This window comes from Leopardus geoffroyi, chromosome C3 (genome assembly GCF_018350155.1).
Source record: "Leopardus geoffroyi isolate Oge1 chromosome C3, O.geoffroyi_Oge1_pat1.0, whole genome shotgun sequence".
In the NCBI taxonomy this organism is placed as follows: domain Eukaryota; kingdom Metazoa; phylum Chordata; class Mammalia; order Carnivora; family Felidae; genus Leopardus; species Leopardus geoffroyi.
The window spans coordinates 123,270,857-123,283,073 of NC_059338.1; the positions used below are offsets into that span (position 1 = coordinate 123,270,857).

Here is a 12,217-nt window from a genome sequence, read left to right on the forward strand (position 1 = left end):
ATTGGTGTAATTGTTCAGGTAACCCACCATTTGCGCTCTGAATGTAGATGAAAACATCATTTTGGATTTGGATATGGCTAGGGATACTTACTGACACCTATGTCATTTTCAGATGTACTTTAAAAAATTTTTTTTAATGTTTATTTATTTTTGAGACAGAGAGAAACAGAGCATGAACAGGGGAGGGTCAGAGAGAGGGAGACACAGAATCTGAAACAGGCTCCGGGCTGTGAGCTGTCAGCACAGAGCCCGACACGGGGCTCGAACTCACGGACCATGAGATCACGACCTGAGCCGAAGTTGGACATTTAACCGACTGAGCCACCCAGGTGCCCCATCAGATGTACTTTTGAGTCCCGTTGCAGAACGATGTATTTGACATAACTTGACACAATCTCTAGTGTCTCTCTCAAGCCTTTTATTCATCACAACATGTCCTCTACTAATAACTGGTGTGGAGCAAACAAGATAACAAGTGTGGAAAAGCTCTGAGGTTGATATATCTGCCACTTCTTGTTTCCCCTATTTCCATTACATTCTCTTACAACTGGAAAATCCCTCCACTTTTGTTTAAAAAGATGAAGAACTTTAAATATATAGTTTCAATAATTCTAAATCTTGATTCCCATCCCAGACAAACATTATTCCTATTCTTTGGGTACCTTGCTGCAAGGTGTTGAAGGTGTGGTACAAAGACAAGGTAACCCATGTGCTTTGTGTTTTGAGTTAAGCACATTAAAATGTATATCTACATACTTGTATTAAAATATAGCAAAAAATTAAATCACTAAAAATAAATATTTAAACTAAAACATAGCAAAAAAAAAATGACAACTGATCCAGATGCTAGAAAAAAAGATCTTTTTGAAATGTTTCTTTCAAAAATTGGTTGATATTCATTGATAAGCTGCCTTTGATTCTTAAATTAACCTGAATTCATCTATCCATATTACGTTGATTTATAAGTCATCTCAAGTTTCTTTGGGAGCTCAAATTTCAAAAACTATACATAATACAAGTTTATAATTTCTAAATAAAATCTAAAAAAATAACGAGAATCATGTCAAAGATGAACTATTACTATCATGCAAGAACAATTTTTTTTAAATATGAAAACTTAAAAAAACCTTAATTCCACTTTCAACCATGACAGAACCTGCCTTGATACTAGCCTTCTTTCCATAAAAGCAAGAACACTGGAAAAGCACGGAACAACTCTTTACAGATACTGAGAAAACACACAATGCATGGCTGTGATCCTTAAGAAAAAAAAGAAGAAAACACTAAAATCTCCCACTTTTTATAGGCGGACATTTACCAAACTCCGAGCAGAGAGGAGGACCTAAGCAAGTATAGCAGTCTTGCTAGACTATGGGATACAAAGATAGGAGCTGAAGGAGACGGAGTCTGAATTCTAGCCACCTGTCCTGAGAAGCTTAGAAAGTTACATCTCGAGGAAAAAACTGGAATATCTGATTCACTTCTCTGTGCCACCCTTCTTTCTGGGATATTCATGTTCTTCAAATCCAGGTGATGTGGCAGAACCAAACTCTATTTTTTGTCTCTTCAGATCTGAAAAATCATTTAAAGCAATGCTGACTTTTTTGCCTTGTAGGAGCTTCTCTATACCAATTGTGTCTCCTCTCCTACCGAGAATAAGCAAACATCCCCTAGTTCATAGGAGGTAAAAGAGAAAACAACCTGCAGAATGTTGAGGCCCAACTCAATTGGTTTGCCTGCTCTTTGGAAACACAGCCTCTCATCGTTGCCTTAATTTTCATTTTCCTCCTAATAGACATCAATTTTATACAATTAAGTTTCTCCCCAAAATACACTAGTAACGTGACAGAGAAAATCCTTGAGTTGTCTAATTCTCAAATTTAAAAAATCTGAGGGTCTGGACCAAAAGAAGAGGCGGAATATCAACTTGGAGTCGAGATAACACACACACTGACAGTAACGACTAAATCCAAAGGCGGCTTCACTGAAGAGAAAGCATTTTAAGATTTTTAAAAAATCCCATAAGAAGATCCCAAAAACGTCCTAAGTGTCATTAGCAGTTAATAAAGTTATTCACGCAGAAGTGTATACAACAGAGCACTGCACTTTTTATATTTTGTTTTCACTTTTTGGCGTGGGATGTGACACGGTATCAGCTTCATTAAACAAAATATTTGTAAAAAAACATTAAAAAAAAAAGTCTGTACCTTTCATGCTACTTGAGGAGGATGAAGCGGGAATGGGTGCACGGATGCGTCTTGCTTCCAGGGTTGATGGAGAACTCACCCTGGTTGTGGCCGATAATCTCAGACATGATTCCCATAAGGCTGAAGGTCCCTTATAGACGCCCACCAGGTTGTCGACCAAACTAAGCAGGGGGAACACGTCCCTCAGCTGCCTCCTCACCACGGGGCGCTTGCCCCTCAGCTGCCGCCACTTACTGGCTTTGCGCAGGCGCTTTCGTAGGGAGCGCCGCGCCGGCCGCCAGGCGAGGTCCAGTCGTCGCCGCCTGGGGGCGGTACAGCTGCATCCGGGGCTCCTGGGCTTGTCCAGTAACCTATGGAGGTCTGCCCTGCCTCAGGTGAGCTCGCAGGTGTGCTTCTTCTGCTTCACTTTTGCCATGTTGTCAGGTTTGTTTTCGAATGTTAGTTTTCCTATATATATAAAGGAGGAAAGTGCATGAACGTATTCTCTATATATACTTTTAATCTTAACAACGAATTTTTTTTTTTAAGTTTATTTATTTATTTTTGAGAGAGAGGGCAAGCAGGGAAGGGACAGAGATAGGGAGAGAGAGAATCCCAATCCCTGCACTGTTAGTGCAGAGCCTGAGGCAGGGCTCGAATTCACAAACTAACCAACCAACCGTGAGATCATGACCTGAGCTGAGATCAAGAGTCAGAGGCTTACCCGACTGAGCCACCCAGGAGCCCTTTCAATGTTTTTATTTATTTTTGAGAGAGAGAGAACGAGCAGGGAGACGGCAGAGAGAGAGATAGAGGATCCGAAGCGGTCTCTGCGCTGACAGCAGGTGAATGTATTATTTTTACATTCAAAAAGTCAACTATGATCGATCAAACTCTAAACTAGCTCTAGCCAATAGAAATATAACACATCTATGTAATTTTCAAACTTTTAGTAGCCAAATTTTAAAGAAACGGGTGAAATTCATTTTAATAATGTATTTTATTTAACCCAACATATCCAAAATATTATCATTTACACAATATAAAATTATTAATGAGACATTATTAATCAAATACATCTGTCATGTTCTCTACAACACAGTAATGTTGATGCAGTGGTTAAAGTGAAATGTAGTCCCATTAAAGCAATATTTAATAAGGGAAAGTTTTTTAGAGTGGTTTAGTTTTTCAATTGAAGTTAGAACTAAATAAAATTGAAACTTCAGTTCCTTCACTGTATTACTCGCATTGGAAGTGCTTCATGGCTGCATGTGATCAGGAGCTACCATCCTGAACAACACAGTTCTAACCTCCCTTGATGATGGAAATTAGTGATTTTCAACAGTCAGTATGTCACTTTTCGAGACGTGTCTATCAGAGAAACGTCTCCCTCAACAGAGAGACACTGTTGAGAACCACTAGTCAAAATGAATTTTCAGTTGTATATCAGAAATTTTTATTAATTTTCAAAACAATAAATAAGTTAAAATAATTAGGAATAATTCTGCAAATCTTAAAGTCAATTCTCTTGTCATTCTGCCAAATATCAGTACCTCAAAAACCTTTGAGTTTAAAAATCCTATTTTATTTAAAAACATTTACCTTGTACACACTTTGGGTTTCATATTCTCACTATACCAATTATTGAATTTCATCAAGACCCCAGAACATTGGCCATTTCATCTATTCTGGATGATCAGCCTCCTAGTGACTGCATTTTTATCCTTGTTTGAACCAGACTCTGGTCCATTACTTTTAAGTACTCTCTACCTACAACCCGCATACCACTTTGTTATCTTATCCTTCTATTACACTGGATCCATATATTACCACCAGAAAATCACTCCATGCATTTGCTTTCTCTGCTTCTATATGCACACTATTAAGCACTGCTGGGAAAAATTGTATCTCTGTGCCAAAACAAGTCTCTGTTCATGTTCGGTCAATGATCCTTCTATTTGTTCTCATCTGTAAATTCTATCGGCCCTTCCACATCGCAGGGTTTTCATCCCTTTAACATTTTCCTCTTTCTCCACTCCATCCCCACACTCATGCACACCTCCATGCCCTTCCTTGACAGAGAAAATGTATCTCCTTAAATTACAGCAAATTTAGAAACCAAGTAGCAGAGAAATTCCAACCTCTTACCTTTACCCACAAATGAATTTATCTTCGTATACCTCTTTACCTCCTTTTAGATCTCACTGAAAGAAGTGCCAGGTTATCTGTTCAAAGTTTACTTTGAACTTCAATAAAACTCTTAACCCTTTCAGAGACCTTTTTCCTAAGTATCTTATCCCTTTTGTTTTCTTACCTTCAAATCATCTCTACTGTGTTCAACAAAACAAAACAAAAATTCCCATTTTTATGTGTATATTATCCTTTCTCCTTTTCTTCACAATTGGGCCCCAAGGGGGGAAAAATATTCTCCCTGTATTGTATGACTCTCTTTATCTCCTCTTGATTCCTAGCTACCTTTCCACCTAGCTTATATCCCCACAACTCCACTGAATCTGCTCTCAGTGAGGTCAAGGTTATTGTCCCTTGTGCCAGATGCATCACACACTTCTAAGTACTTACTCCACCTGACCTGTCTGTGCCATCTGATTAACTCCTCATTTCTCCTTTGGCCTTCCTGACACTGCTTTTTGCTAGATTTTTCTCAAATATCCTGGCCACTTCTTTTCAGTCTTTGGTATTAAATCTTTTTATGATTTCATATTTTAAAAGTTATGAGTTTTATTAATATAAATTTTAAATAACATCCTCAATAGTATAATATGAAAAGAGAACATGGTGGTTTTCTTCTCAAAATCATTCAGCCTATTGACTCGATGAAGAAAATTCACCAAGCCAAATGAACTGATTTGCTTTACCAAGAGCTTATACTCTTCGAAATAAAAACTCTATTCTTCAAATGTGTCCTGAGAGAAAGTTATGTAAAAATCTTAATAGCGATATAATCAGACTATTACTACACAATTGCACCATAAAGAATACCAGTCATGGATATAATCATAGAAAATTGCCAGACAATTGCAACATTAAAATGCATCAATCATAGATACAATCACACAAATGACTACAATCAGTAGTAAAACTTAAAGCAATTACAACTTTTTAAGGAATTATTGTGTGGGAAAATTATTTAAATAGCAATACCATGTTTCTAACTTTTAAATAAATGCAAAAGAATGTCTCTGATACATGAATGCATCACCAACAGAAGGGCACTTCTGTGGTAACCTCCAATTTCTTTCAAATGTCCTGGCCACTTAAATATCAATGTATCTAAATGTCAAATCTCAATTTCAAAGAAAAGATAGATGCTAAAATGTAAGAAATAATGTACGTTGGTATTAAACAATTGTAATTGTGTCCTATAAAAAATGATTTGTAAATTCATTCAGGAGATGCCATCAAAATTATAAGTCATTTAAATTAGTTTTTTATAAATTATAAAAGTGACTTTCTAACTGTTGCAAATAGATACGAGAAATTAATAATACTGTATAAAAAGGAAAAATGTAACTTAAGAGACAATTAAATGACCAGAAGCTTATAAAGGGGGGGAAAAGTATGCAAATCACCCTATCTACTCACATTTTAGATGTCTTAAATATTTTTCCTTTTAATTTATTTGTTTGCTGCTTTTGGTCCTCTTCATTCCTACTGACAGAAGTATAACAAACTTAGATATGTTTGATTTGAGGCTCCTTGGTTAAATGAAAATTCTATTCTGTTGAAATTACCCAGTGCAAAGTTGCTATGAACATATTCTAGCCAGATAGTAGGTCAGTGTGAGAGCCATTCACTTGTTTTAATGTAAATATGGAAAATTTAAATAAATGTAAAGAATCCAAAATTCCTTACTGATGGAGTAATTTTCCCTAAATATATCTGAGTTCTTTACCCAAGAGGAAAGGAGAGTTGTATGTGACTATGCAGGGCAGAAAAAGCCACAACAGAATTGTCACATCTTACAAGCTTAAGACTACCGGGACCAGAGGATCACCAGGAAGTGGAATTTATGGCCAGAAAGTCTCATGAAAGGTTGCAAATAGATACAACTTAGATCAAGATAATTCATGATATCAGTCCTGCATCAAGCAATAAGCTAAAAATGTGTATTTTCTTCCCTTTCATATGTCTCCTGCTTTGAATGAATCCCTGTTCCCACAGACTAAATAGAAACTTACTTTTATTGTCAATTCAGCTACTTTGATAGCTAAATGGGCTTTCTTGATCCACCTTGAGAAAATACTATTATGTAAGTAAATAAGCATGTAAATAATATATAGCATATAAGAAAATACACAATTCGTTTCAAATGAGCAAATTACTAGTAAATCCTTGTTTTAAATTCTACACTATCAGAAAGAAATTCCCTTAGCTATGATTTTTATTTCAAAAGAAAATATATTAGACACATAAACTGGGATATCTTGCTTTGGAAAATTAAATATAAAGCCTTATACACTGAAAAATGAGATATTAAAAAAGACCTAACATTGGAACCTGGAAACATAAATGCGTCAAAGGACTTCAGATGAAAAAGGCAATTTCACTCACTTTCCTCCTCTCCTGAATATCAGTGCTATCATTTATTTAATGCCACTAAACTAGCTTGTCAGTTTTTTCTTGTTACTTTATATTGGCAAACATAATAATGTACCCAATTTTTTATGGAGTTTTGTTTATGTGCCAGGCACTTTACCAAATGCTTTGCATATGTTACCTCATTTAATCCTTCCAGCAACCCCTTTGAGAATTCATCATTTTCCCTATTTTACAGATTAGGAAACTGCAGCTTGGAGAAGATGAGTAAAACTAATTGTCAGAAAAGGTAGAAAGCAAATCTAAATCTGTCTGACTCTGAAGGCTGAATTCTTAACCTGTACAGTAGATGTCCTTCATGAATGACTAAGTTATATCAGCTTAGTTACTGGGAAAAAGTAATTCAACTTTCAAAAGAATATTGCAATGTAATTAAATATAGGAATTTCTAATAATTTGAAAGCATTAATAATCCAAAATTGAGGGTTTTACAAAATAACTAGCAAATTCTCTTCAAAAATGTCAAAGTTATGAAATGCAAAGAAATTCTAAGGAAGTCCACATTAAAAAAAGTAATAAAGAAAATGTTAGGATGTCCTTGGAACCACAGTAGAGGGGACAGCCATCTTGCCAGCACAACCCAACCAAAAGCCCCTAGTAGCTTGCCAGAAGGAATTGGAGGTCAACCAATCACCAAGCGACAGCACAACCTGAGGTGAAAAAGGCCCACCTGGACCTAAACCCGGAACCACAGCAGCTTAAAAACCCCACCCCACCACACCTGGGTGCGACTTCCCTGACTCACTCTATCTCTCTCTCTCTCTCTCTCTCTTTCTCTCTCTCTCTCTCTCTCTCTCTCCCTCTCCCTGAGTCATGGAACCTCACCTGAGACCTTAGTTCCCAGATAAACCCTTGGCTGCTAAAATTTTTTAGCCTCTGACTCCTATCTTTACCCTGCCTTACGCCTGACCCTAACAGAAAGAAATATGACAGAAAGAAAGAAAGAAAGAAAGAAAGAAAGAAAGAAAGAGGGGGAGAGAGAGAGAAAGAAAGAAAGAAAGAAAGAAAGAAAGAAAGAAAGAAAGAAAGATGGATGACAACTTCAGGAGTTATCCTGGAATGGATTTGTGACAGAGGGAGAAAAAAGTACCTATTAAGAACACTGTTAGGACAATGGAAGAAATTTAAATATGGACTGTGGATTAGATAGTAGTCTTACGTCAATGTTAAGATTTGTTTTTTATAATTGTCCTGTAATGTATAGGAGTATTGCAACTCTAAGTTTGAAATTATTCCCAATTATATCAAAATTAAAAGTGGCTGATAAATAAAAGTAACCAAAGTAAGGCAAATAGGAAGAAAACAATAGAATGATTGATAAAACTTTATAATTTTTATATTCTGATAATTATATACGCTAGGTGATTAAGGAAGAAAATTAGTAAGTATTTTACTATTTGATAAAAGAATAGTATGGATTCCTTGTAGCATATCTCCAGGGGCATCATAGTTGATTAGTATTATTTTTTTTTTTTTTAAATTAAAGAGAATCTCTCAGGGTCTTGCATAAGAAGATTTGGCTAATACTTTAAGAGTTTATTAACTTATGCTCAAACTAATCTTGAATTACAATATAAATCCTTTGAAAGAATATTGATAGTCATGTAAATTCTGTATAAATTCATTGCCACTGTATTTTAAATATTCTCCCTTGATATCCTTAATCCCCGTGTATTATAGACCAATGCTGATGTCTTAACAAGAATGGAAAGAATACTGATTGTTAGTGGTTTTGAATGATACCTAGCTTCAAGCAAAGGTGCAAGATGAGAAAAGGTAGGAAAGCTAAAACTAAAGACTATTTTCCAAAATGATAAAAAAATATACAAATATAAAATTATAAAGATGTACCTCAATCTGTTGCTAGTAAAGTACATCTAAGGATATTCAGTATCGTATCTTTTTAATTGTGGGATAAATATGAAATTATTTTCAGTTAAAAGAAAAAAGTGACATGAATCCCCTGTTGGTAATGTACTTTAAATATTTCTATTTGGGAAACTTAGAAAACAATTAGACTGTGTAATCATATCTGAATTTAGTAGAGGATCTGAGTTTAGTAGGAGGTAATTTATAAAAGTTCACATACTAGACTACTTGCTCTAAAGTTATCTTTTAGGGGCTCCTGGGTGGCTCAGTTGATTAAATGCCCAACTTTGGCTCAGGCCATGATCTCACAGTTTGTGGGTTCAAGTGCCGCGTCAGGCTCTGTGCTGACAGTTTGGAGCCTGGAGCCTGCTTCGGGTTCTGTGTTTGCCTCTCACTCTGCCTCTCCCCAGTTCATGCTCTGTCTCTCTCTCTCTCTCTCAAAAATAAATAAACATTAAAAAAAACTTTTTGGGAGGCACCTGAATGGCTCAGTCGGTTGAGTGCCTGACTTTGGCTCATGTCATGATCTTGTGGTTTGTGGGTTCAAGCCCTGCATCAGGCTCTGTGCTGATAGCTCTGGAGCCTGCTTCAGATTCTGTCTCCTTCTCTCTCTGCCCTCCCCCTACTCGTGTTCTGTCTCTCTCTCTCAAAAATAAATAAACATTAAAAAAAATTTTAAAAACTTTTTTTTAAATACTTATCTTTTAAAACAGTTTTGAGTAGATTTTGACTATATCTTTAAAAAAGATATATGAAGCAAATATGTCAAAATGTCTGGTATATCTGGGTGTGAAAATAGAAATGTCTATTTTCATTAGGTTGGGTTTCTTTTAAAATTAAAAATTGTTTTGGGGCGCGTGGGTGGCTCAGTCAGTTGAGCCTCTGACTTTGGCTCTGGTCATGATCTCACAGTTGTGAGTTCGAGCCCCACATTGGGCTCTTTGCTGACAGCTCGGAGCCTGGAGCCTGCTTGAAATTCTGTGTCTCCCTCCCTCTCTCTGCCCCTTCCCCGCTCACACTCTGCCTCTCTCTCTCAAAAAATAAATAAACATTAAAAAAAACTTAAAAAAATTAAAAATTGTTTAATTTCAAACAATAGTTTCTTAGAAGAGTATCACTGGAAAATGAGCTGGTATTAGGAGAAAAGCAAAAAGTGATTATCTATTCCCAATCCTTGTTTTAATTTCCTATAAAATGCTGGTATTTGTGAAATCAGGAATCCAAGGATCAGTCAGGACCTTCAATTATCTATGTAATATTTTAACCTCCCTAGACTTGCAAATCTACAAAATTATGATATCTTAGATTCCTTTTAACACTGAAATTGATTCTCACACATACCATAGAAACATTAGCAAGAGAACATGGTTAAAGACAGGATTGTTGGATTGGTATCAGCAGAAATTTGCCAAAACTAACTTAAGTCAAAATAAAATGGAGAGACAGGAAAGGCAGAAAGTTTCAGCATCATTAAGTGAATTGTAACCAGGACCTACCTGAAGAGCAAAGACCACACTAAGCCTTCCCCCCACCCTCTCTTTTAGACTATATACTTTCATCTTTTCTTCTCTGTGTATGTCTACTTCATTTTTATCTTTCTCAGCAGACTGCCTTTCTCTTCTTTTTCATCTACCTGACCAAATACGGCCTCTACAACTTCATCCTAACATTAATCATTGATTGAATAGCCAAGTATACAATCATATCAGGAATAGCAAGTCTTGTCTGACTATCTATTACAATGCAATTATGGTCTCTTGGGCCATGGCCCAGTCATCAAGGCTGCGGAAGCACAATTTCTAATTGCCAGATTCTCCCAAAAAGAGGTCCAGAATTTGGGAGAAAATAAGGCTCAATTCCCTTGCCTCTTCATATGTGATTCCCAATAAATAAGGATACAATTAAATGATTTTTAGGGGCGCCTGGGTGGCGCAGTCGGTTAAGCGTCCGACTTCAGCCAGGTCACGATCTCGCGATCCGTGAGTTCGAGCCCCGCGTCAGGCTCTGGGCTGATGGCTCAGAGCCTGGAGCCTGTTTCCGATTCTGTGTCTCCCTCTCTCTCTGCCCCTCCCCCGTTCACGCTCTGTCTCTCTCTGTCCCAAAAATAAATAAACGTTGAAAAAAAATGATTTTTAATATTTCCTTGGACACTATGATTTGTAAGGGAAAAATTTGCATGAGCTTTGTAAGTTTGTAGACTCAGAGGATCACCATTAACTGATGATTGATATTAACTATCCACAGATGTAAGATACTAAAATTGAGGAGTTGAGCTTTTAGAAATAAGTAAAGGGCTAAATTCCCTACGCTGTAAATTTCTTCTCAAAGACTCTCTGCAGGTATTCTCATCTAAAGAGAAAATCATTAACACCTCTGCTGAATGTTCTGAGAATATTATCTTTCAGATACTTGTTCTAAGATTATTCTATGATTCTTATATTATTCTAAGATATTTTCAAGGTTGTTATCCTTCAGATTCCTAGATTGTTCTTCTTTATTATTTTATCTGCAATTAAATGCACTTAAGTTTTAGTTTTAGAATTTATTATGCCTATTAAACCATATCAGAAACTGTTGGTGCCTTAATCAACAATCATCTCATACCCTTTCTTCCTTTAAAAAAGAACAGAGTTTAAATATCTGATGCTTCAGGGCAAGAAAATATTGATTTATCTAAAATAAATCTTGATAAAAGTACATATGATCTTATGAAATTTGGACAAGGACATGAAGGAAAAACAGTAGGTTTGGGGCAGAGAGGAAAATGTAAAGGACCTGAGAAAGTTTACCTCACTCTAAAAAGGGGACACAAGAAAAGGACATTCTTCTGGCCTTGATCATTTCTTACTTAGAAATATTCTCCAAGTGTGTTTAGACTATGAAGGGGTAAATCCGAAAACAAAATTCAATATGGAAATGTGAAGTTTAAAATAACCTGTGCCTTTGAGAATAATAAGTCATGGAAGTAACCCAACTTAGCCGTTTTGTAGTGAGAGATAGCAAATCTAACTCATGTTTAACCCAGCCTAAGTTGTGTTATCTTTTATTTGAGCCTCATCATTCTATCAATTTTACCGAAGTAGTATTCTTAGTAGTTTTTGTTTATTTGTTTCTTGTACAATATTTTATTTTATTCCATTAATTTTATATCACAACTTCTGGAGGAGTAAAGTGAATGGGAAAGGGGGAGGCACACGTTGGAGACTCCATTGTGAAGGGCAAGAATGTAGAAAATTTGTTTTTCTAAAGAAAGAAATAAAAAGAGATGACGGTCAGAAGTCAAATCAAAACCTTTTTCCTTGAAATTAGCGCTATCCATTAAATAAACTGTACTTCAATATATTAATAGAAAAGAGAATAATGCCTCAGTGCCAATCCAGAGTAATTTTTTAAAAACATTGAATCAACAGAAAATTGTAGATTTACTTCCATACAGAGCCAATATAAAAAGAAAATAAACAAGGAGAATCAGAACATCTCAGATTATAAAAATTCTCTCTAAAAAAGTCAATAAGCAACTTAATTAATTTACTAATTAATTGAAG

At 35.9% G+C, this 12,217-nt stretch overlaps 1 long non-coding RNA gene across 1 annotated transcript in view; it reads right to left on the reverse strand.

Annotated features, from left to right (window-relative positions):
- Positions 1-240: 240 nt before the first annotated feature.
- Positions 241-12,217, reverse strand: part of LOC123585971 — a 318,427-nt gene continuing 306,450 nt past the window's right edge. The window contains exon 7 of the long non-coding RNA XR_006706510.1: positions 241-2,654. This is a non-coding gene — a long non-coding RNA (uncharacterized LOC123585971). The remainder of the gene's footprint in view (positions 2,655-12,217) is intronic.